General features: G+C 45.8%; 1 long non-coding RNA gene across 1 annotated transcript in view; it reads left to right on the top strand.

Moving 5' to 3' along the window:
• The first annotated feature begins 222 nt into the window (after positions 1 to 222).
• LOC131384588 (uncharacterized) overlaps positions 223 to 25551 on the top strand; it is a 224828-nt gene continuing 199499 nt past the window's right edge. The window contains exon 1 of the long non-coding RNA XR_009215592.1: positions 223 to 540. This is a non-coding gene — a long non-coding RNA (uncharacterized LOC131384588). The remainder of the gene's footprint in view (positions 541 to 25551) is intronic.

The following is a 25551-nucleotide window of genomic DNA, read 5'->3' as shown; positions in this document are numbered from 1 at the left end:
GTAGGATTGGCTCCCGCCTCCCATTCATGTAACCTGCGTGTGCGTGTGTGTGTGTGTGTGTGTGTGTGTGTCTCTCGCTCGCCCTCTCTTTCTGTGTGTAAGAGAGCGAGGGTGGGGGACGGAGGCAGGCAGGCGAGCAGGCAGGGAGGGGAAGAAGAGAAGGGAAGCTATTAAACACACACACACACTCACACACGCGCGCGCACACACCCGCCCCAACCCCCCAGAAGCCTCGGGATTGCAGCTGTTTCATGTGGGGCAGCAGTGCTGGCAGGGACGCCGGCCGGGAGCGGCCGGGAGCGGGAGCCGGGCGTGCGCGCGCGGCTGGAGGCTCGCTGGGGCTCCGCTCCCCGCGGGAGCTATTGTTGGTCTCGCTGGAGCTGAGCGCAGAGCCGGGACCTGCTCCTTCCTGGGCGCCCCGCTCCGGCTCGCGAAGCAGAGAAGCCGCGCCGCCGAGAGAGAGAGGAGCCACCGGCGCGGCGTCTTGCCTCCCTGCAGCCCTCCTCCCCGCTTCCCCGGCGGTAGCAGCCTGCAGCCACGGTAAGGCGGCGTGATCCGCTCTACGGAAAAGCGCCTTGGGGACCGCGGCGACGCCTCGCCAGCTCCATCGCCCTCTGCACTGCTGGCCCGGGCAGGATTCGGGTAGCTCACGCGGCTGCCGAGGGCTCTGGGAGATGTTTGCCTGCTCCCCTGGCCCGGGAGGAGGGAGGCTAGGGCGCGGGTGGCCGAAGAGGCAAGCTGTTCTGGAGCCTGGAGCCGCCGCAGCCCCCGGAGCCCGCCGCGGACTGGAGCCTGGGAGCAAGGGCTGGGGGAGGGCAGGGAGGTGGGAGGCGGCCCGCCCCAGGTTCGTCTGCCTCTCCCGGATCCCCTTCCCCGCCCTGGCCCGGCCGCCTGCAGCCCCTCTGCAGACCAGCTCGCCCCAGGCCCCCGGCGGGAGCTGCGGGAGCCCGCGAGGCGGCGCCGGGCTTCAGCGGCTGCAGCCTGCCCTGCGGGGCAAGTGCCGGCTGCAGCAGCCCCGCACGGGCGGTGGTTGGAGCTCAGATCCCGGAGATGCGACCCCACCTCCTCGCCCTCTGCAACCCGCGGGGCGCCCGTCTCTCCTCACCGGGCGCCGGGCCGCGGTATTGATGTTCGTCTAGGAGCCAATTGAGGCTGAAGCCGCCAGATGGACGCTTGGAGGGCTCCCGGGTGTGAGTGTGACTGTATGACTACTCTCACCCCCAGCTTGGGGAAATGTGCTCTGGGTTGAAATGTGATCACCGAGCTCCTTAGTCATTTTAATTGCCATTTTTAAATGCGGTCGTTACGTTGGAGGAGCAGACAGGAAGGTAGTGGGGCGGCGTGTGTGTGTGTGTGTGTGTGTGTGTGTGTACACACACACGCAACCGAGGAATACACAAACAACAACTTGGGTGGAGGGCGGGGGGTTCACCTAGTGAGTCCTTCTTGGCAGGGTGGTCGGGCGAGTTAGCTGCCCGCTGCCCGCCCCTTCTCTGCCTGCCCCCGCCTAGGCGAGGTTGGAAAGTACTGGAAATTCAGCTGCGTGGTCCTTAACTTTGGAAATTGGCTCCGCTTTGAGGGCAAAACGTTAAGGCGATTTATGCACCCGCGTCCATGTGGATGTGTATTACTGCTCTGTTGGGTGCGGAGCCCTCAACAGTACCGCGCCAACCCCCCACCCGATCTCTAACTCCCTCCCACCCCCTAACCGTGGAGAGAGGGTTTATAGAGATGCAGTTATCCGTAAACCATCAGCGCAGTGAAAGGGGCGCAGGGAGGCAGCCAGGGTTTTGCCGGAACCTGCATACTGGCTTCGTGTTTGACTAGCACACGAGATCATCCTGCTGCTTTGTAGAAGGCGGCGGTGGGGCACGCTCGGGATTCCGATCGCCGGAGTGGGGGTGGGGGGAAGAGGGTGCCCATGTACTGAGCTCTGAGGCCGTGTAAGGAGAGAGATATGCCGAGCGGCATCGCGGGCAATTACATAAGCTGCCTCGGTGATTACCCGGAACTGTGATGCGAGCGAGCTCCCGGTTCTCGAAAGACAAGCCTGAAAGTTTGCCTGCTTGGAGAGTGTAAGTACCGGGGCGCCCCCACCCCGGCCTGGGTAACTAGGATACGCCTCGCACCACGGCGCCCACTTGTGCGATGGGCGTCGGGTGCTGATGCTGCTGTCCCCAAAGAACCGGTTACCGAGGCAGGGACTAGGTGGGGGCATCCGGAATTGATCGCAGAGGAGGAGTCAGTCAGAACTCAGGTTTCATTGGGTCTTCAGAGCTCTAAGTCTTCTCTCGGAGGTGTTGGAAGGCCTTACAGGGAACGCCGTTTTCAGAAACTGACTTGGTGTCCTGGGGAGCCCCAAAGCCCCTCTTTTCCGCCCTTCCCGGGCGCCCCTCCTCGTCTTTCACGCCCTGTGCCCTTCACATGTTTAGAAACCTGCGCGCGGTGCCTGGTCCCCCTTGGAGATGCCCAGGCAGCCCAGCCATCCAGGCCCACGCTGGCGAGGGGTTAGAGGGAGTAGAACGCTGGCTCTGCCGGGCTGCCACCCTTACCTACACCTATTCCTGGTTTCCTGCGCTAGCCCGGCGCTGATGGGGACGGGATGGGGCTGGGGTCGGGTATGGCTTCCGTCCCCTCGCCTCTCCCCTCTGCAGACAGCAGTTTGCTTCTGTTGCGTTTATTCTCCACGTTTCGCCGCTTTCCTCCAGCGCCGCAGCCTGTGTATCACGTTGATGGGCTTTGATAGAGAAACCACAGTAAGAGTGTGCTTTTAAATCTTGATTTTCGTCTGTAGAGGGATAAGCCACCCCAGCCCTGACAGAGCCGTGGGGAACGCTGAAGTCTGGGACACATTGGCCCTGAACTCCCTTCCCCCCAGCCCGCAGTCAGGAGATGGTGATGTGCATGGGTGGGGAGTGTTTTGTTTTTGCCACATTCCAGCGTCCTGAAACCTCTCGTCCCCTCCCACTGAAATCCCCGATCTGTCTGAATCTGTTCCGTGCTGTAAAATAAATGCTCCCTCTCGCAGACCTGTGGGGCCCTTCGGATTTCCTGCCGCTGCCATGATCCTTAACAATGCGATTGAAAAGCCAGTGCTCGGCTGGAAAAAAAATCCCCAGGTGCCAGCCGGCCGCGCCTTGACCTTGCTGAAGGAGCCTTTAACCCGGCTGCCAGAGGGGCTCTGGTCCAGCCGCGGGAATCCAGGAAGAAGGAGGGCGCCCCGGAGGCGGCTGGGTTAGCTCCCCCGGCACGGCGGGAATCGGGTCGCGGCGGGGACGGCAGAGGGGGAGGGGACGGGACTCCGCCGCAACCTGTTTCCCGGCGCGGCGCGCGGGGCCCGCGCATCCCAGCTCCCTAGCCCCAGCCCCTCGTGGCCCGCCTCCCCCCACCGGCCTCCGGTTGTCTTCGGGATACGGGAGTCGGCCGCGACTCCCTCGCGCTCTCCGCCGGAGTCCGCGGGACGCCACCAACTTTGGGCTCCTTGGTGGCCGGAGCGGCGGTGCGAACCAGCGGGGCGGCCGGGTGGGCGGGGCCTGGGCGGGAAACTGGAGCCGAGACGACCGCGTTCCAGGCCAGGTTCCAGCCGCAAGCGCCGCGCGGCACAGTGCAGGGTCCCGGCCGCGCCTTCCTCCCCTCCCCCGCCCGGCCGCGTTCCTCCGGACGCACAGCGCGCTCCGGGCGCTCTGCAGTTGGCTTTTAGCGGGAGCCCTTCACGTCAAAGTTACGAGGGGTGTTTTCACTGGTGTTGACAGTGGGAACTAGTTTTCTGCGCGCCTATGTGTGTGTGTATTTGTGTGTATGTGTGTGTATGCGTTGGGGACAGAGATTTGCAGCAAAGGCACACATAGCGCAAAAAACAGGTTTCCCCTTTCCAGGTGTTATAAGGGAATGCTGAGGAAGAATCCGTTTTCTCTGGTGCGGGTGTTGATGGGAAGCCCTTCCACTTAGTGGAACTGGACCTGTTGGAGCTGATTGCCTGGAGTGAACGGGTGTCTCCTTTAGCGGCACCTTGTGTGCCGTAGGTCCTTGGAAATGTTTGGGGAACTGAAAGTTCTCAAGATATTCAGCCAGGACATAGGGCATAGATGTTTGTGTGCTTTTAGGGGGCTAATTCGGGGAAGCTTTTATTCCCAGCATGTGTCTTGAACTGAGGGGAGGGAGGGCAGGGTGCGGAGGGCTTGTGGAATTGCCATCTTCTGTGGTGGGGAAGGGATCAGGGACGGAGAGCTTCGGTTTTCTAGAAAGAGTACTTGGGTTCTTTCTCTGCTCGCATCTTGTTCTCATCAAGGCCTCTGTTTGATGGTGGAGGTAGAGTGGTGCGGTAAGCGAATCAGCCACCCTAATAGACCGGCCTTGACCAGTGCGGACCCCAAGGGGCAGAACTAGTGCTTGGTCTGAACAAGAACCATCAAAGGATAGTTCTATAGTGAGTGGAGTGGCCTGGGAATATGAGGTAGAAGGCTAGGTATTAAGTAATGGGTTCCCACGGACTCTCCTCCAATGGAATCCGATTCTATTTGGTATAGTCTCCTCAATCTTTTGTGGTTTTGTGGGAGTAAGGTGATAGGATGTGACTTTAGTCTCTTAACTATTGGGTTGGAATCATGGCTCTGTGACCTTAGGCAAATTGTCTTTGGAGCTTCAGTCCTCTCCCCTGTAAAATGGCACAATATTACTTAGTTTGCAACACTGTCAGTTTTTTTTTTATGATCCAGTCTATAAACTTTATTCAGATTTTTCCAATTGTCCCAATAACGTCTGTTGTAGCAATAGAAAATCCTGGCTTATGAGTTCATTCAGCTTTTCATGTCTGTTTAAACTCTTTTAACCTAGAACATTTCCTCATCTTTTTAAATCTTTCATATTATTGAACACTGTCAGTTTTAACATCGATAAGGCCTCTGGCATACTGTGGTCCCTTCACAGATGCTTGCTCCTTTCTACCTCCTTATCCCCTTCCAGGAAGCATCCTGCATTTGTTGGGTGGAGATTGGGCAGAGAAATCAACCACCAAGCTTGCATCCAGCCTATTTAAAACCAGCTTCAAATGCGTGAAATGAAAATATCTTTTCTTTTCTTAGGAAAGTCATTTCCAGTTTTGTTAGAATTTGTGCTTCATTGAGTCCCTTTTTCTGACAGAGTTGCATCCTCATGCAGATTGGCATGTTACATAACCCGATATTTCCAAATCAAAAGTTACAAATAAGGGAAAATAAGGTGATTAGGAATTAAAGATTGTTGGGCAACACAAGCAAGAGACTCAATTTAAGATGCCAACTCACACTCTAATTGTGCTAGAGGTTGAAGGAAAATGAGATTTGATAAGTGCCAGTGGTGCAAGTCTCTGCCTGGGATTTTCAGCCCCTGTCCTGGTCTAACAAACAGCTATACAGCCCCAGGCCAAACCTTTTGTAGTTCCTGTCCCAGTAACTTCTCCCACAACCATTAATCTTAAAAAGTTAAACAAAAGAACAATAGGATTTAAATCACCTCCTTGCAGATTTAATTCCAAGAGCCTAGCAGGGTAAATCTATGTCAATTCTAGATCTAAGGGGCCAATTTTTACCTGCCTTCTTACATGGTCTATCAGCTTGGCTTTTATTGTAACTGAAAGCTGAATCACTCCATCTTTGCTTTGCACTGACAGATGGGCTGTGGGGGCCACTTTGAAAGTAACATGCCCCAGTTCTCAGGGAGCCAAGCAAACATGGATCCCTGAATGTTCTCTATAAGGGAAATGTCTAATGAAGCATTGTAAATATATGTGCCTATTGCTTCCTGGGTTATATATTTATTACTTTTTTTTCTTTTACAGACTTTATTCTAATGACCAAAGTAATATGTGCTCACTGTAGCAAATTCAGGCATTACAGAGAAAAGCAAAGCCAAAATGTTACACCACATTTTGGGTTGTACCTTGTGACTTTATGAATGTAGAAAAAATGATGAGATCCTAGTATAGTGTTTTGAATGCTTATTTTCATCTAATGATAAAGCATGCAAATCTTTTCATGCTCTCTTTTCCTCATACCGTGACATTTGTAATGCTACTACATAGACCGCCAATGTTATAGTATGGCACATATAATTTAATGAGTACCTAATTTTTTGACTTTGTGTTTATTCTTCATTTTTTTTATTATCATAACAAGACTGTAGTAACCATCCTTGTACATACCGTGCAGTTTTAGTATTTCCTTAAGATAAATTCCTAGAAAGTAGCATTTCAGGGTTAAAGGCAGATACCATACTAAAGCTTCTGTCACACATGAAAAGCAGTTAGGTAAACCATGATGTCTCTTTCATCTTTTTAACCAGAATATGGCTCTTTACTTTGCAGTCTCTTACAGGCTTGGAAGCCCAGGTGGTAGAAGAAGGCAGGGGTGACAGTCAAACTTCAAGCAGGGAATTTGCATAATTTTGAGCTGTTCTGCTGAACTGATACACAAATTCTTTTTCCAAGAACATTTTTCTTCCCTGGCTCTTGGAATCATCACTTTCTGGAGTGCTTCAGCCAGCAATGGAGTTGAAATATGTAAATATGTTCCTCAGCATTGTAGGTGGGGCTGGCTCCATGGTGAATGACAAATAGTTCCTCCAAGAAGGGTGTGTGTCTTCAGCATTTGCTGAGGCTGTGGATTTCCCCCTCCCACCTTTCTCCTTCCCTTTGGTTCGGAGGCCTTAAACTGACCTGGGAGATCTTACAAAGCAAACAGTTGAGACCCTACCCCACAGCAAGCTTATCTCCACCTGCTGTATGGCATTTTACTGGGAAAAATCAACCCAACGGAGTCTCCCTTCACAGTTCCAGGGCCCAATCAATCAATCAATCAACATGCCTACATGCTATTTTGAAAGTGGAAATTGTTAGGCATCTTGTCCCCTCCTTGCATGGTTCAATCCAATCAGTGGGTGCTTTTGCTGTTCCCCCTTCTCAAGTGTGGGATTTCTGTGACCAGAAAATATGTGTTCCCTGTAGTTAGATAGCTAGTCATCTGATAAAGAATTCAGTGGAAGCAGTGGGGGAAGTCCAGTCCTCCCATTTCCAAGGTGCCCCCATGCTCAGCAGGAGACATGAGGAGTTCCTTTAGATCAGGTAGAGAGGTCACCTCAGGATTGTTTCATGGTGTGGTCACCATAGAGGGAGCCTGCTCTGTTGGTTGCTGACTCTGACTTCAGACAACGGTTTAGATGCTGCTTTGATACTTATGCCACTCTAGTTTCACTAGGGAAGGTGAGGGGATGTTTCTGTTCTTTGTCGTGTTCTGAACATCAAATCAGAGCTTTTCTTTCATTTGGAAAACAGAAAGGAAACAGGCCATATGGGATCTCCAGAGCAGTGATCAGCACCCCAGTTCCCTTTTCCTATGTGTTCTGCACTGGCTTTACACAATGGCATCACTGTATCCTCACCCAATAGTGCAAAAGGCTATCAGAGGCAATTGGTTAATCATTAAAATCCTTAAGAACATTAGGTTTTAAGAATGTTTTTCTTTGAAAGTCGATTTTTCTCGCCGTGGGATGAGTGTTGATTTCTGAAAGGCTGGTCTTGCAGCCCTTGAAAGTCAAACAAAAGGGTTGCAGTTAGTACACTTATGGCCTTGGGTAAACCTTGCCAATTCCTGATGCCAGTTTTCCTCACTATAAAATTAGTTTGGGAGAAGAGAGTGGTTTCCATGTCTTGTTAAGTTAGTGCAATCTCAAACTCTAACGTGCACACTCCTAGTTCTGGGATCTTGTGAAGATGCAGATTCTGCTTTAGTTGGTCTGGGGAGGGGCCCAAGAATCTGCATTTCTCGCCAGCTCCCAGGTGCTGCCATGCTCCTGGTCCATTGCCACACATGGAGTAGCAAGATTTCAAGCTATCTACTGCTCTAACATTATTTCAGAAAGTAATAATCACGACCCCTGGATGTCAAGAGGAGTTGCTTATATTTGTAGAATGGCACTATACAAGGATGTGTCCATTCTTTCATTTTAGATTTGAGGAATAATCTTTATTTCCACAAACAGTGGAAATAAAGTGCAGAGGGGCGGAGTCAGTCTTCTCATCCTGTAGTCATATAGGAGATGGAAAATGCAATAACAAAACGAACTCAGTGCTTTCTGTGTACAGAAAATGCAATAACAAAAACATACTCAGTGCTTTCTGTGTTTCAGAGAAACTGAAGCTCAGTAAGGCTGAGCCCGGGGTCACACAGCTAGAACTAGCATTTGATGGTAGGCCTCTCTGGCTCCTAAATCCTTGTTTCTCCTAGAATGGCAACTTTGTAACTTTCAAGAATATGCCACGTAATTCAAACTGATAACTTAGCAAAGTGTTTCCCTTTAGAGGTCCTTTTTCTGGGCCTACTTTGAGAGTGGATCAAGACATGTAAAAATTTGCATCATTATCATGCAAGCAATTAAAGTGCTTAAGAGCTTAAAAGCAATTTGTTCAAGTTGGTTAAATATCCACCCTCCCCAATCTTGTTTGTATTATTAATTTACTCATCAAACTGTGACATCAAAACTATTGTGAAGATAAATTTCAGTATCTTCTGTTCGGTAGAACCTTTTAAATGCGAAGGGCTCGTATTGATGAGGTCCACAGTGAAAGGATCCAGTTCAGGGTGAGTCAGAGAAACCAGCTTTTTACTAAATAAACCCAGCTCTGCTTTGACCTCAGGATGAGAACTGATCATTTAAACGTTTTATTAACATGCAATTATTCTGAGAACCAGTCAGCAATGCAGCTCTTTGCAAACATTAATTAGCTGATCCTCACATCATCCCACATGACAGATAAATAGCATTCACCTTGCATTGGAGAAAACAAATGGACACACAGAGATGAGGGAGGAAGAGGGCAGCTCTTGCCTTGAAAGAAATATGGTAGAAGTAGGTGGAATTAGAAGAACACATAAGTTTTTTACTTCATAAATATTTATTGAGCAATGCACTAGATAATCTAGAGCTATTCTATGCAATATAGTAGCCACTAGTCACATTTTAAACTAAATTTAATTAAAATGAAACAAAACTAATCGTTTATTTCCTTGGTTGCACTAGCCATATTTCAAGTGCTCAACAGCCACATGTGGTTAGTGGCTGCCATGCTGGACAGTGCAGTTATAGAACACTTCTATCATTGCAAGACATTCGATTAAGGTTGGGATTAAAAAACAATTGCAAGGATCCTTGCCATTATGAACTCCAATGTAAAATTTCCTAAAACAATAGCTGACACATGGCAACTACTGAGTAATTCAAGTTGTGGTAAAGTTCTTTGGGCTAATGGTTAGGGACCCAGCTTCTGGAGCTAGAGGACTGAGTTCATATCCTGGGTATGCCACGTACTGAATGTATGACTACAGGTAGATGACTATTTAAATGATGTACGACTACAGGCAGACTATTCGAATGCTCTATGCTGATTCATGCTGCTATTTTTCACTTGTCTTACTAGCTAAGATTATTTTTAAGGCAGTGCTGGATCCCGGAGAGGGTGCTGGGAGACAGGTACTCTCCTTTGCTGCTGGTTGAAATGCAAATTAATATACCCTTTTAGGAAAGCAATTTGGCAGTAACTGTCAGTAGACTTCGGAACACTTATTCCCTTTAGTCCCGTATTCTGATTCTAGGAATCTTGCCAAAGAAAATAATCAGAGATGGGCAGAGAAGATTTAAGAATAAAAGTGTTCATTGCAGTGTTATTTATAAAAGAGGGGAAAAAGATAAACAATTGGATGGATTAAGTAAAGTGTGGCAGAGCCTAACAGTGGAATATTATTCGAAGATTACGTGTTGTTTTGAAAATGTGTTTTGTGACAAGGGAAAATGCCATGATAAAAATTATGTTTAGAAAAATACTAAATGCTATACTGCTAAACCCCAAAAGTATTTTTAAAAGCAGATATTTGTTGAAGCAGGACTAGAGAAATAAAGTACTGAGTAGTAACTTATGAATTAATAGAATTTTTGATGGTTTGGGGAAGATCGTTTTGACTTTTTTCTTTATTCAGTTTTGTGTTTTATTTATTTATTTAATTTATTAACTGAACTAACCTAAGAAAATTGGCAACGGTGTGTCCCTGTGCTCTTTCTGCTATAGAATGCCTCAGAGACTCCTAGCTGCTCCTAATCTGTTTTTTCTAGCATGTTTGGAACTTCTGGCTTATCTATTCTAGAGTATGTCTGCCCTCAAGGCCTAGATGTTCTTTCTAATGTTAAACCTTAATTCCTCTTTATGGCCATTTAAGTACATTTCTACATGTAGTAGGTGATTCTGACCGAGCAGCATGGGGTATTGCAAAAGACATCAACTTCAAAGATGGAAAGAACTAGGTTCAGACCCTGAACCATCATCACCTCCTTGCCATGGGACCTTGGGCGACCCTTCTGTGCCTCCATGTCCTCATCTATAAAGAGGAAAGCAATAGAATCTATCTCATATCTCATGGCTGTGTGGATTGTGCTCACTTCGGTGGGACATCTGGCACATATGAGTAAATAAAAATGCAAATGTCTTCCATGCCTGAGGTGCAGCACCCTCTAGAATGTACACTCCTTCAGTGCTTGTGCTGCTCTCTTGACATTGTTGGATCATCACTCTCCAGAAGAGGGAGAGGAGGCATCACGTGGTTACTCAATATGACCCCTGCCATAAGGGCTTGTGAATGGCAGGGCGGGCCGATACCTGGACAGATGTCTGGCTGACTCGAGTCTTGTGCTCTCTCTGGTACAGGTTTGGAAGTTCTGTTCCCACCTGGGTCATTGTATTTTGCTTATTGGTTTCCCTGGGCTGCACTTCATTGTGGTGCCATTAACCCCTCAACATTTCCCAGCCTTGCTACTTGTCCCTCTCAAAGAATAAATAAAGCAGATATTCCTTTTTTTTTTTTTTTTTTGCAGGTTGAATGATTGAAACAAACATGCCTAACTAAAAAAGTAGCTCAACGCTGCTAAGTGACAGCAGCCAAGCCACATTCTAGGAAGAATGTAAACTGCTCACTAGTGGTTCAGCTCACTTTTTGCCACCTTGAAACAAGGTCTCCTCCCAAATTTCACCTCTTGGCGGCTTGAAAAAGGCACTAAATTTGTCATCAGCTACAACTCCCAGTTCTCACACTTTCTATCTGTGGTACCTTTGGCAAATTACTTAATGTCTGTTTGCCATAGTTTCCTTGTCCATAACACTGGGCATAACACTAGGCAAGTCTTTGGCAGGGTAGTTGGTAGGATTATCATGCAGTAATCTTTGTGACAGTGTTGTGAGTCCCTGCCATCCTTGAATCAGCACCATTATTTCCAAAGCTTTAGAAGTAATTTATTGAGGTACCACTAAGTCACTGCTTCCTTTTTCTCTGCTACTGATGGTTCTCCCATATATTGCAGTTAAGTAAAATGCTTCCTAAGGCCATATAAGACAGTGAAAAAATGCCAACACATTTTGGGTTGAATTCTCTGCTTTGCTACCTACTAGCTGGATGCATTCAAGCAAGTTCCTTAGATTCTCTATGCTTCCATCAGTTTTTTCAGTTAGAAAATAGAAAATAGAAGTGTCTACCTCCAAGGGTTGTTGTGGGATTCATGAAGTAGCTTGGGTGGTGCCTGATAATCAGTGTCTATGTGAATGGTAGCTCCTGGAATTGCTCTTTTCCCCACTATCTCCCCACCTCTCAGCCGCTGGTCTGCTGGCTCCTGCTTCTGGACCCTGTCAGCACAGTCCAGTGGCGGGTGCAGGTGTTTATTGGGGAGGAGGCGGCAGGGGGGGAAGGATGTGAATAGAGGGAGGTTCCATAGGAGTCTATTGCAGGTTATTTCAGGTCAGACTCCGAGAGGACCCCTAGCTTCCTTGCCCCCTGAAAATAAAGTTGCCTGTAGACATAGAAAAACCAAAGGGCTCTAGATTGAGACAGCAGATCCTGGCTCAAATTCCAGCTCTGTTTCTTTGCCACCTTGCACCAGCTTGATCATGTTAAAAATGAGAATGATATTCCACCTCTTTCTCTGAGCTTCTGTCAGGCACTAGATTTAGAGTTACTTGACCCTGGCTGTGCATTAGAATCACCTAGGAGCTTTTTATCAAAGACTAGCACCATGCCCCCACCACGGATTGCTCTACAACTGTTCCAGATGGGAACTAGTCATCAGAACTGTGTAAAGCTGCCCAGGTGATTCTAAGGTACAGCAGGGTTGAGAAATGCTGCATAGAATAGAGCCTTACTAAATGTTAGTCTCCTCCATTTTCAAAGCAGCATAAGGGGATCTTATATTGAGTAATGTATGTATGAGGTGAGTGCCCTAATTTGTTTGAGTCATGGGACTACAGGTATGGTAATCAAGGCTTCTTTCCCACCCCTGCCCTCCTTTTTGGCAAACTGGGGCATTTGGGTGAGAAAAGTGGCCTTCTTACTCAGCCTGTCCTCTTCTCATTCCAAACACAGCTGCCTTCTGAGTGCTGGGAAAGGCCTGGCCCTTGCCTGGAGATGTCATGATAGTCCTTTGACCTACTTTTGTTTCTTTTCTGTTCACTTCTGGGCTGTGTCCCATTAACCATTCACGCACAACCCTCCACCAAGCTGGCAAGGCCTCAGGATTCTTCAGGTGGAAGAGAGAATGCTTGATTTCTGTCCACATCCTATAAAATGCTTATCAGATGATAGTAGCTTTCCAGGGTTAGTGCCAGAGACTTAGCATGACCCAAAGGCCTGGAGGCCCTTCACTTATGTATGATTTGGTGATTTTACATCTCTTAGACAATAAATTTTTGGTTGAGAAGTACTTCTACTCGGCGTCTGATTTTTTCTTGAGATCTTCTCAAACCCACCTCAAACTGGGGAAATGTGTTGTATTTTGGAGAGGGCTTTTAACATTTAATGTGCATAGGTACCACCTGAGAACTTACTAAAATGCAAGTTCTGATTCAGTGGGTGGGAGCATGGGCCTGAGCTCCTGCATTTCTGACAAGCTTCCAGGAGATGTTGATGCCGCCAGTCTAAGGCCACACTTGGCTTAGCAGAGCTCTAAGACCTTGGTCTTCCTTCCTGCTTCTGCTTTCTCCCTTTCGTCTCCTCAGGTCCAGGAGCACCACATGCAGACTGTCATTGAGTGGATGGAATCTGTCAGTTTTGTGGAACTGTTTGTCAGTATTGTTGTAGCCTCAGTGGAGGCAATTGTAGTGTGAAGTAGACAGAGTAAATAGTGGCCATTATCATCATGCCGTGGAAAGATTCCAGTTCCACATATTATGTTGTACTCTCCAGGCTTCTTTTATATCTTCAAGCACATTAAGCCTCATGGCACATTGTGGAATAGGCAGTGATTTTTATTACTAGGATAAGTATTACTCTGAAAATTTTATAACATTTATTATGTTTTTGTTTAATGTGGTTTTCTTCTGATTATGACAATAATGCATGTAAACAACATAAAATTTAGGAAACCTAAGATAACACAGAGAACAAGAAAAAATAACCCATAATCTTGCCATGGAGAGGTAGTTTCTCCTAACCTTTTGTTCTTCTTTCCAGTATTGTTTCTATGTAAAATCCTAATTCTCACCACTACCCTCTCCCACCATAATTTGGAGCACATTATGCACATTGTTTTGCAGCCTTAATCTATCACGATCGTTTCCCCGTTCCATTAAGTTTTTCCTCCAACACGACGTTCAATAGCTATGTAGTATTCCATCATAAGGATATACCATTATTTATTTAACTAATTTTCTACTGTTGTTTTCCATTTCTCACCACCATAAATAATGCTGAGATCAACATTTTCATGTACTTGTCTGTTTATTTTCTTCAGTCCGATTTCTTTACTTGAAATTTCTAGGTCAAAGATAATGCAGCTTTTTAAAGCTTCTGACAATGTGCTGATCCATGATGGGCCTGTGGAAGCATGGAACTAAGACCAAGTTCCCTCTAGTCTGGTAGCACTTTGACCAGGGAAGTTTTCATCATTCTTGTGTTGTGTAGGGAGTTTCATCATTCCCATTTTGTGTCACCAGGGTACCATGGTGGCACTGGAGAAGCCCTGAGCAGACAGTCCCCTCTGCCACTTCAGCTCCTGGTTCATGTGTGCTGAACTGCATCACACTGGGGTAGATGGTCACTAGGTCATTAAGATTGATCTAGACCCTCTCTTCCTCCTGGATCTGTGAAAGTATCTGCAGTTTTAAAGGAGAGAGGAAAAGAGGGAAGAAAGGTACCAATACTGTGTCTATCAAACTCTAGATTCATATATCCAACTGCCTCCTTGATATTTTTATTTGAATAATCTCATATGTGTCTCACACCTAACACATCCGAAACTCATCTTCCCTGAAAGACCTGCTTTACTGGCAATCCTCCCTAGCTCAGCTAATGGTAACTCTGTCCTGCTGGTTCATAGGCCCCAAATTTTGGAGTCATCTTTGACTCCTGCTTTTGTTTTCATACCTTATAGCTGAGCCGTCAGGAAATCATATTGGCTCTTCTCTCCAGACATAACCTCACAGTGGACCACTCTTCATGCTCTCCACTGCTACCACCTGGGTTCACCCCGATCTTCTCTCATCTGGATGATCACAGGATCCTCATTGTTGAATTGTGTGAGGCATTTGGCCTATATTATCTCATTTATTCACATGGAGCTGAGTAAGGTCTTGTTAGTCCCCATTTTCCAGAGGGGCAACAGGGACTCAATGAGGTTAGACATCTTGCCTGAGGTCACTCTACCAGTGAGTCAGGGACCCAGGGTCCCTACAGAAATTCACCTGGCCGTAAAGCAAATGTTCCTCTCCAGGAGGTGCTGGTTGTAAGTTCATGAGCCATGGAGGGGATGGGGAACTTGAATATCTTATTCCTGGTGGCAGGAACAAGATACACACCATCTTTTGATGTCAGAACTTGTTAGGTAACATTTTTTTTTTTTTTACTTTTATTTTTTATTTTATTATACTTTAGGTTTTAGGGTACATGTGCACAATGTGCAGGTTTGTTACATATGTATCCATGTGCCATGTTGATTTCCTGCACCCATTAACTCTTCATTTAGCATTAGATATATCTCCTAATGCTGTCCCTCCCCACTTCCCCCACCCCACAACAGTCCCCGGAGTGTGATGTTCCCCTTCCTGTGTCCATGAGTTCTCATTGTTCAATTCCCACCTATGAGTGAGAACATGCGGTGTTTGGTTTTTTGTCCTTGCGATAGTTTACTGAGAATGATGTTTTCCAGTTTCATCCATGTCCCTACAAAGGACATGAACTCATCATTTTTTATGGCTGCATAGTATTCCATGGTGTATATGTGCCACATTTTCTTAATCCAGTCTATCGTTGTTGGACATTTGGGTTGGTTCCAACTCTTTGCTATTGTGAATAGTGCCTCAATAAACATACGTGTGCATGTGTCTTTATAGCAGCATGATTTATAGTCCTTTGGGTATATACCCAGTAATGGGATGGCTGGGTCAAATGGTATTTCTAGTTCTAGATCCCTGAGGAATGGCCACACTGACTTCCACAATGGTTGAACTAGTTTACAGTGCCACCAACAGTGTAAAAGTGTTCCTATTTCTCCACATCCTCTCCAGCACCTGTTGTTTCCTGATTTTTTTAATGATGGCCATTCTAACTGGTGTGAGATGGTATCTCACTGTGGTTTTGATTTGCATTTCTCTGATGGCCAGTGATGATGAGCATTTCTTCATGTGTTTTTTGGCTGCATAAATGTCTTCTTTTGAGAAGTGTCTGTTCATGTCCTTTGCCCACTTTTTGATGGGGTTGTTTGTTTTTTTCTTGTAAATTTGTTTGAGTTCATTGTAGATTCTGGATATTAGCCGTTTGTCAGATGAGTAGGTTGCAAAAATTTTCTCCCATTCTGTAGGTTGCCTGTTCACTCTGATGGTAGTTTCTTTTGCTGTGCAGAAGCTCTTTAGTTTAATTAGATCCCACTTGTCAATTTTGGCTTTTGTTGCCATTGCTTTTGGTGTTTTAGACATGAAGTCCTTGCCCACGCCTATGTCCTGAATGGTATTGCCTAGGTTTTCTTGTAGGATTTTAATGGTTTTAGGTCTAACATTTAAGTCTTTAATCCATCTTGAATTAATTTTTGTATAAGGTGTAAGGAAGGGATCCAGTTTCAGCTTAGGTAGCATTTTAAATAGAAGATGTGTATCCTCTCCTCACATCTAGTGCACTGATGAACAAAGCCTTGTATCAAGAATTAATTTTGGAAGGAGATACCCCCTTCATAGCCTACCCCTGAAGGTGGCAAATAGTGTGGGGAAATTCATTCTAGACCAGAGTGTGGGTGATGGTCTCAAGGCATCAAAGTAGGTTTCTGAAAGACCCCCACATTTCAGCATGTGTTTGTGCACAGGTGTGTGGGCACACACCTATAATTTACAGCACATTCCTAGAACTTTTCAAGTTAAAGTGTTGCCTTGTTCACTCTTATGGTTCTTATTTCTTGATCTGTTGTCGTCACATGTCTCACTGTTCTTTCCCCTCAGTAATCAAGGAATTAAATTCACTTGTTCAGAAGTGGACCCCAGAGGCAGGCAGAGACCAAAGAGATGTCACAGAGCTTATACCAGAGGGATGGGAGCCAGGTCCATGTGAGCAGATCCTGCCACCTGAGATAGATAGGCCATTTGTGCCCCTACTGTGTGCTAAGAGGCGCCTATTGTGTGCCGAGCACAGCAACTCTGCCAACAGTCTTGTTATGCTCCATCACTGACTATATGAGTAGTGTTGCCAGGATTTGAATTTGGATCAGTCTGGCTCCAAGTCTGTGTTCTTCTACTTCACCTTTCTATGACTCAGGAGAACATGGCCAGGAGTTTAGGGCTAGTTTCTTAGTAGCTAACCAGCAGTCCTCCCCCAAAGGCTCCAGACACTGAGATACACTAGGGATGTGGGGGAGCTGGCTTTAGTTCAGCATCAGCCAGAACATCCCAGAAGGGATTAGACAGCTTGTGGAGGGAGTGAGCTCCCTGATATTGGAGGAGGGCAAGCAGCGCTGTCAAGTCTATTGAGAAGCTTCTTGCAGGGGGTGGGAAATTGGACTCAATGTCCTCCTGAAAGGTTCAGTTACAGAATGGCTGGGTCCCTTTGGTGGACTCCTCACCTTGATCCTTAGCACCGTTATTAAGTATACTGATTAATCCAATCAGTAAGGGCTTGCTGAGTGGGCTGGGCTCTGGAGTAGATGTGATTCAAGACAGAAAAGCAGGAAGGTACACCACTCTGATCTCAAGGCACTTAGGATCCAGTTAAAGGTACTATTAAGACATTGTCAGTTGAAGAGTCAGACTGACCTAAGTTTAAATCTGGGCTGAGCCACAACTAGACCAGGCTTTCCCAACTTTGGCACCCCCGACTTTTTTTTTTTTTTTTTTGAAAAGGAGTCTCATTCTGTCTCCCAGGCTGGAGTGCAGTGGCGTGATCTCGGCGCACTGCAACCTCCGCCTCCCAGGTTCATGCCATTCTACTGCCTCAGCCTCCCGAGTAACTGGGACAATAGGCGCCCGCCACCACGCCTGGTTAATTTTTTGTATTTTTACTAGAGACGGGATTTCACCGTGTTAATCAGGATGGTCTCGATATCCTGACCTCATGATCTGCCCGCCTCGGCCTCTGAAAGTGTTGGGATTACAAGTGTGACACACTGTGCCCAGCCTTTTTCTTTTTCTTTTCCTTTTATTTTTTGGAGACAGGGTCTCGTTCTGTTGCCCAGGCTGGAGTGCAGTGATGTGATTAGGGCTCACTGCAGCCTTGACCTCCTGGGAATAATTGATTCTCCTGAGCTTAAATGATTCTCCCACCTCAGTCCCCCAAGTATAAGAGCTGGGACTACAGGCATCCAGCCATCATACCTGGCTAATTTTTGTTTTGTTTTGTTTTGTTTTGTAGAGATGAGGTTTTGCCATGTTGTCCAGGCTGGTCTCGAACTCATGAGTTTAAGCAATCATCCTGTCTCAGCCTTCCCAAAGTGCTGGCATTATGGGTGTGAGCCATTGCACCTGGCCAACTTTGCCACAAATGACCAGATAATTCTTTGTTGTAGGGGGTATTCTGTGAATCACAGATGTTAAGCAGCATCCCTGGCCTCTACCCACTAGATTCCAGTGCCTTCCCTGCCAGTTGTGACAACCAAAAATGTTGACAGACATTGCCAAAAGTTCACTGAGCAAAGAATTGCCAAGATTGTCCGTCCTTGGTTGGAAGCCACTGGACTAGCTTGCATGACTTTTGGCAGACAAGCTAAACTCTTGGTCTTAGTTCCATCCTTTTTAATGTATGGCAACAATACCTGCTGTAAGAATGAAATGAGATAGCATTAATCAAGCTTCTACCAGGGAGCCTGGCACAAAGTAGACAGACACATCTGAGAAAGAACCTTCACACCCAGGTGAGTGGGGGAGGCAGGGAAGCTTCAAAAAGTGGGAAGCATTTGAGGTCAGACTTGAAGGATGAGAACATATTTTCCATAAGGACAAGAAGTATTGTGATTATTATTATTCCACCTCCTTCCTCTACCCTTGCAGGCCTCCTCTCACTTGCTGGTCACTCTTTCTTCTCTCTTGTAAAAATCAACCAAAGAGACTCTTCTGAATCCTTAGCTCCTGGAAACAGGAGATTTGGTTCTGGCCTCACATTTAACCCTCCCTGTGCCTGCTGCTCCAGGAGTGCATAGACTCGCCTCTTGTTCTGGAGCAGGCCAAGAATGACCTCTGTTTCCCCATCTTGTTAAGTATGAATTGGAAATTTGTACCCATGCAGTTTCCTTGAAAAAAAAAAAATGCACTTGTAAGCATTCAGATCTGGCTTGAACGAGACAGGAGCTACAAATGCAGCTGAATATTTCATGAAGACCCTTTCAAACCACATGCTCTGCTCTTGTGGATGGTATGGGGGAGGGAGCACAGGCTGCGAGTCAGACCAACTTAGTTTTAGCCCTGACTCTTTAGTGGAACTTTGTGGTAGGAAGTGTCTTCACTTCCCTGGGCCTTGGTTTCCTCATCTGTATAATGGCAGGGATGGGCGTTGCAACTGATTTGGGATTTATTGTGAGGGCTTCAGGAGATAATATAGGTAAAGAATCTGGCAGGGTGCCTGGCACATGGTAGGTGCTTAGTCAATGTTACCTCTCCAGTTGGAATCTTCTGTTCTCTTCCCAGAATCTGTGCTTTTAGGGACAGCATAGTCTTTCTGGATGACATAGGCCAATGTCATGGGACTCCATGGGGGATTGGGTTTAGGACAGCCTCCCGGCCTTCTCCTTTTAACTTAAGCTTTGGGATTGGGCCCGGCATCCTTGGAAAGCTCACCAGTTGGTCTCCTTTAGAAGATAGGATGTAAAGAATTCCCTCTGATTCAAATGGCCCAGCTGAACATACTTTCAGTTTAAAAATAAGTCGGCCTATCAGAAGGCTGTTTTAAAATGTAGAGGTGACAAGCAAATGTCTGTCTTACCTTTGTACAAAGGTGAGTCATTAGAAGAGCCAAAACAGAAGCCCAGAGAGGCCCCTGGGCCACAGTCCCTGCCCCAGGCCCAGGCCCAGCCTCGGGTCAGACCCTCCCTCCCTCTGTTCTACCAGGGAGCCAAGGTTGCTGTAAGGAAAACAAGAGGAGTGTGGTGTTTTGTTACTATTTTTATACCTACATCAGACTTGATGTTAGTGCTTCTGAATTATTTAACATTTTTCTTTCTCAGCTGGCCTCTCCAGCGAGTTTCTCTCTCAGGGTGGAGGGAGTTGTTTTTTAGGCAACCATGGAGGCAGACAAACATTGACTGCAGGGCATCTGCTTTTTTTGGGGAACGACATTCTTAGGTATCCTATTATGAATTAGGGGCCTCATATTAAACATAGGTGACAGGTGTAATAGATGGCAGATATCTTGTCTCCATGTTACAAACAGAGAGGCTAAGTAACTTGCCAAAGACCACACAGCAGGAAGTGAGGGAGTCAGGATTCAAACTCTGGTCTTTCTTACTATAGAGCTGGTGCTGCTTCTACTGAGCTGGACTGCTGCTCCTCTGTCGTGTGTGTGTGTGTGTGTGTGTGTGTGTGTGTGTGTGTGTGTAAGAACCATCTGGGTGATTTAATATGGTACTCAAGCTAACAGGCCCCTGTCACCATTAGCTTAAGAAGTACCAGATAAAATTGCCCACAAATACTGCGGAGGTGAACAGAGTTGAGAAGATGAGCCTCAGAAGGCTGGGCACTGAGAAGCAGGGATGTGGTTCCCTTGGTTATTGCATCCTGGGGGAATGGGAAGATTGTCGCAGCCCTAGCAGGAGGTCCCTTCATTGCACTTCACAGGCGCCACGTGTGGGGTGTGGGTTAAGAGCCCTTCCCTCACAGTCTGGCCACCCTCTTGAAAGGGGTATCTGCACCTTGGGCCTCATTGAAGAGGGTGATGATTGGCAGCTCTAAACCACCCCGACAACAGGAGGGAATGAACTGGACTCTTATCTGCTGCCTCTCGTAATTAAAGTCCATCATAGACTTTTAATGGGCATTTTGAAATAGACATCCTGGTTTGAAAGGAATCCTACTGTAGATCGAGATCAGCCTCCCTGCAGAAGCACTGTCTTGCTGATAACTTTTTTTTTTTTTTAATTTCAGAGCCAGGGAAGATTACACATTTTCCTTGTTCTGTTCCTTTAGCTCCTATTTAATTATTGGTGACCTCGAGATGACTCTCTTTCAAGCATTTTAAACTCCTCATTCTACCTTGTGTGAAAACCCCGTTAGAATTATAATATGAACTCTCTCTGGGAGATAGTCCTCTGCAAATTAGCTAGGGACACTTATTTCAAAAGTGCCCATCTTTATAGTTTCAATAAAATTCACTGGGGTAAAGCAGTTGTTAGTAATGTTAATAACAGCTGTATTTTGATAGGAATGCACTTTATGACTATATCAAGCAATATCACATTCCGTTAAATAAAGTAATATTTGACACGGGTAAATTCCTTGATATTAAATTTCAGATAGCTGTATGAAATACTAGGTTCTCCTTCACATACATATGGATGAAAGTGGCCCTACTTTTTTTTTTTTTTTTGGATGACTTTATTTATGAAAACATACAGACAAGGTAATGGAATGATATTCCAAAATAGCCTCTTATGTGAAATAATTTGATTTAAAGTTTTATAAGCATTACAAGAATTGACCAGTGTGCTTTCAAATGCCTCTACTTGTGATTTTGCAAAGAGGAAAGCAAAGGGAGAGTAGGGAGAGTCACATTTAAAAAATAGTTTACACATTTAAAAAATACTCCCTACCAGATACCTTTGTGCACTCCTTGACTCATCTAATGCACACACAAGCACTCTAGAAGCCTGGTTTTCACTTACAGCAAAGCTAAGTGAAAGCTTTGGAAGGTTTGGAAAGCTTTGGAAACTTCTGGAAGGAGAAATATCATCCCTGCGGCTACACTGCTGGTGGAATTAGCATTGAACCTGGGTTAATCTGACTCTGGAGTGCTTGCTGCTACCTCTGTCCCATCTCAGCTCCAGGGACTAGGTTTCAAATATTTTTTCCATATTGTGTGGATGTGTGAGCATGTGGAGGGGTAATTTTTTTTTTTCCTTTCCACCATGGAAGCAAATAACCATCCCCCCCACCCAAAAAAAAAACTGGTTTGTGTCCAAATAAGTTTAATAAATGCCAAATTAGAGAGGTTAATGTATTTTCATGCTGCAGAAAGTCTCAGAGTCTTCACTGCTTATGTGAATCTCCAAGAGAGGCATAAATAGCACATAAGAGTTCCCAAACTTCTAATATGAGTTTTTTTTTTTTCTAAAGCAAAACCATTTTTAGCACTCTCACAAGAGTAGGGTTTCTTCAGAAACTCTTTGGGAAGTGCTAACTTTGTGGATCTGTGAATCTGTAGGGTTATGATTATGGTTCCTGTCTTAGTGACATGGTCCAAGCAGGAAGCTTGGAGGGTCCTGCAGGGGCTGCGTGTTTCCCTCTTGGGAGGCCGCAAGCTGCCTCACTTTCTGACATCTTAGTCATTCAGATAAATGAAATTCGTTTTTGTTCTAACCCTTCCCAACCTATTTTATGGAAAACATCAAAGTATTTGAATACAAAGAGTAAGGATTTAACATTTTAAAAAAATGTATGTCAAATGATCAGGAGGGAGAAAACCTTTACCATAGATTGGGAAGGATTTGCATCGTTGAAAGAGCTAAAAGACAAAGATAAGCTTTTAAAATACATATATGGAACAAAGAGAACACAGTGGGTTGGATTCAAAATATTTAAATCTGTCTTATTCCATTAAGGGAAGTTTAAAATAAATGGTTTCTCATTCAGTCTCTCTGTCACTCACACACACATGCACATACACATAAAATATCACATAGGAAGTCTCATACTCAAACCTGCTCCCCGTACCCACCTTGTATCTTGAAGGAACTAAGGAGTAATTTGGCTCACCTAGGTAGCTGGGGAAACTGAAGGCCCAGAGAAGGGAAGGAGTTTGCGCCAACCCACAAAGCCAGTTCATGGGACATCAGGCCAAGGAGTGGAGATGGGGATGATGTCTGACATGCTTTGCACCCCTACTGTGTAGCAGACCTAATCTCTTTACCTCCTTACAACCAACCAGGTTATGAGTGTTATCTTCATTAAAGCTGAGGAAATGAAACTAGGAAATGTCAAGTGACATGACCCATGGCTGGTAACTGGCCTCATAGTGGGATTTGAGCCCATACAAAGTACATATCACACTGTCAAGTCCAGAATGTGAGTTTCCTTTTTGCCAATCTAATTTTACCATCTCATCCACTATCCATCCCTGACTTACTAGACAGAGCGAGGTATCCACCCAGTTACCTTCTGATGAGTTGGGAGGGAACACATCCATCCCTGTGCCATGGGTGCTAAGGGTACCATTTGGAACACGGAGGAAGGGAGCTGACCTCTTACCTGTGGGTGTGAACAGCTCGACTACCCGGTTCCCAAGTGCTCTGGTGGTTTATAAGCAGCGAGGTGAGTCACAAAGCGGACAAAGGCCACTGACTCAGCGAAGAGGGAGGTGCCCTCAGTTCTTAATTCAACATTGCCTTGACTTGCTGGGAGTGGTTTTTGATCCTTCCATGTGGTTTTGAAAAGCCAAGTAGGTTTTTCATCTCCTTCACTACTTTAGATGCGAGTTTGTCCTGGAGGCAGGGAAATGGCTCAGCTGCCCTCGTGGGCTTCTGTCAATCCTATGCTTCAAACAAGTATGAGCTAAGCCTATTCTAGATGTGACCTGGAATATAAACAATACAATGAGTTTGACTTCCTTCAGAGGTGGCACCTGGAGAGGCCATACATTTATTCGAGTGATGCCACCATTGCTAAACACAAGGCTGTATGCCTCTTTGGGAATTTGGGAGTTCAGTCATTCAATATCTGTTAAGAGTGTCCAGTTTCCAGGCACTGAAAAAGTGCTGGGCAAAGTCAGAGGAAAGCCAACCCCTGCCTTCAAAGAGATGACAACCTGTTGGAAGACACAGCCACATAATGGAGTAATTGGAGTGGGGTGTAAATGTACAGGGGACATACAAGAGCCACCTCTGCATAGGGGCAGTCAGGCAGGGTCTCACAGAAGAGGTGAAGCATGAACTATATTGAAGGGTGATCAGAGTTCATCAGGGTGACCAGGGAGGACATTCTAGTTGCAGGGAATAGCATATACACATCCACAGGAAAATGAGAAATCACATTGTTTCAGTTGGGCTAGAGCAGAGGATATTGTGTTGGGTGGTGGAGCCATATGAGGGAGAATAGATTGGTGGGATTCTTAAGAGCCAGAATTGGCCTTTAGAGCCAACTTGTAAGGCACATGATTGGCTATGACTCAACAGATAGAAGTGGCATCTTGCAACCATCAGTATCAGTATTCTTGTTGTTTTCATGTCCCGCATACTGTAGTTTCAGTGTCTTTTGCTTGTTTAGGGAAATCCATTATACCCTAAAGAAGCAAGTTGATAAGAAATCCTCAAAGAGAGATTCTAGATAGGTGCTTTTCAGTAGAGGTTTCTGTAATGATGCAAATGTCCTGTATCTATGTCCTCCGATAGGATAGCCATTGGTCAGATGCAACTGTTGGACCCTTGAAATGTGGCTGGAATAGAATTTTAAATTGTATTTGTATCATATATAATTTATGTTACTTATTATGCATCCTTGTTTGTCATATTTATGTTTTCTTTCTATTAGGCAGTACTAGTCTAGTGCAAGGAGACAGACAATCCCATTACTGACACATACACCGTTTAAAGTATACTGTAGGAAAAGGGCCTTCCTTGAAGCCTTCACCCCAGCCAGGAAGAGCGCAATTAAAGAGTGACAAGTTCTGCCTGGAGGTCAGTAAGAAAGACTTTCAAGAGGAGAGAACTTCTTATTACTGGGCTCTGAGGGTTTAGACAATCTCTGAGTAGGGAAATGTGGAGTGATTCCTCCAGAGGAGAGAGCATGAGAAAAGGTGTGGAGGCTCCAGGAAAGCACATCCCTGGGGGATATGGGGTGGGATGAGGTGACCTCTGGAAGAAAGAAGGCCGCAAGGAGCTTGGACTCTATTCTGATGAAGCAAGGACACTTTACATAGATGATGTCACATTGCAAGTATGAGCAGGGATGTCATGAGCATTATCCAGGACTACAGGAGACATACATAGTGTTCTTCAAAGGACAATGTAATTCTCTGGACATGGGGCATAAACACCATGGTTCAAAGCCAAGCTTTTAGAGGCAGAATGCAAAGTTGAATCTTCTACTCAGGTACAGCTCTCTTTGCTATGTGGTAATGTTTACTACCACTGTGGTCATGTTTACCAACCACTCTTGTGGTTGGTATTTCCTGTAAATCTTTAAGTCCAAACAACGGCATCTGGGCACAAGAAAGGATAAGAGGGACCAGTCCCCTTTGAGCCATCAGCAAACAGCCCAGAGGAAGACGCTGAAGTCCAAAGAGCCTGGCTGAACTGCTCAAAGCTGCTGAGCTTTCCTTTGCACTACACTGCCTTGCCCTTGGTGCCAGAACTTAGTCTCTGGGCTAAAGGAAACTCTAGACATGTTTTCAGTGCTTACATAAGAGTCAACGCGTGAAACACACCTGCCTTTAAAGAGCAAAAGTAAAGTTCTTTTAAGCAATTTCTTCAGCACAACATAAATGTGCTAAACATTGACATTCTTATGCCAGCCCTTAGATTTGAGACTCTCAGTTAACTACTTTCCAGATACCTGTTTTGCCCTTAATGTTATACAGTATTGAAATATTGATCAGGACCTCAGCCACAGTGTATCTTGGCTAAACTGTCCTAGGTTTCTAGCAAACAAGGAATGACTGTGTGAATGGCAAGAACGCGTTGATGTTATAGTTGCCAGTAGTGTCTTTTTTTTTTTTTTGCCATTGTCTGTGTATGTACCAAAATCCTAACTGTACCTGAGATAGAAGACGCAAGCTTTGCACAAAAGCAGTGTTAGTAGCAGGCACACACTATAGGATTTGGAGCAGAGACCTGGAGAGAAACCCTGAGCCTGCCACCAATTAATTTGTGACTTGA

This window comes from Hylobates moloch, unplaced genomic scaffold (genome assembly GCF_009828535.3).
Source record: "Hylobates moloch isolate HMO894 unplaced genomic scaffold, HMol_V3 SCAFFOLD_11, whole genome shotgun sequence".
NCBI classification, from domain to species: Eukaryota; Metazoa; Chordata; class Mammalia; order Primates; family Hylobatidae; genus Hylobates; species Hylobates moloch.
Note: the sequence above shows the minus strand (reverse complement) of the source record. Positions and strands in the feature narration are given on the sequence as shown.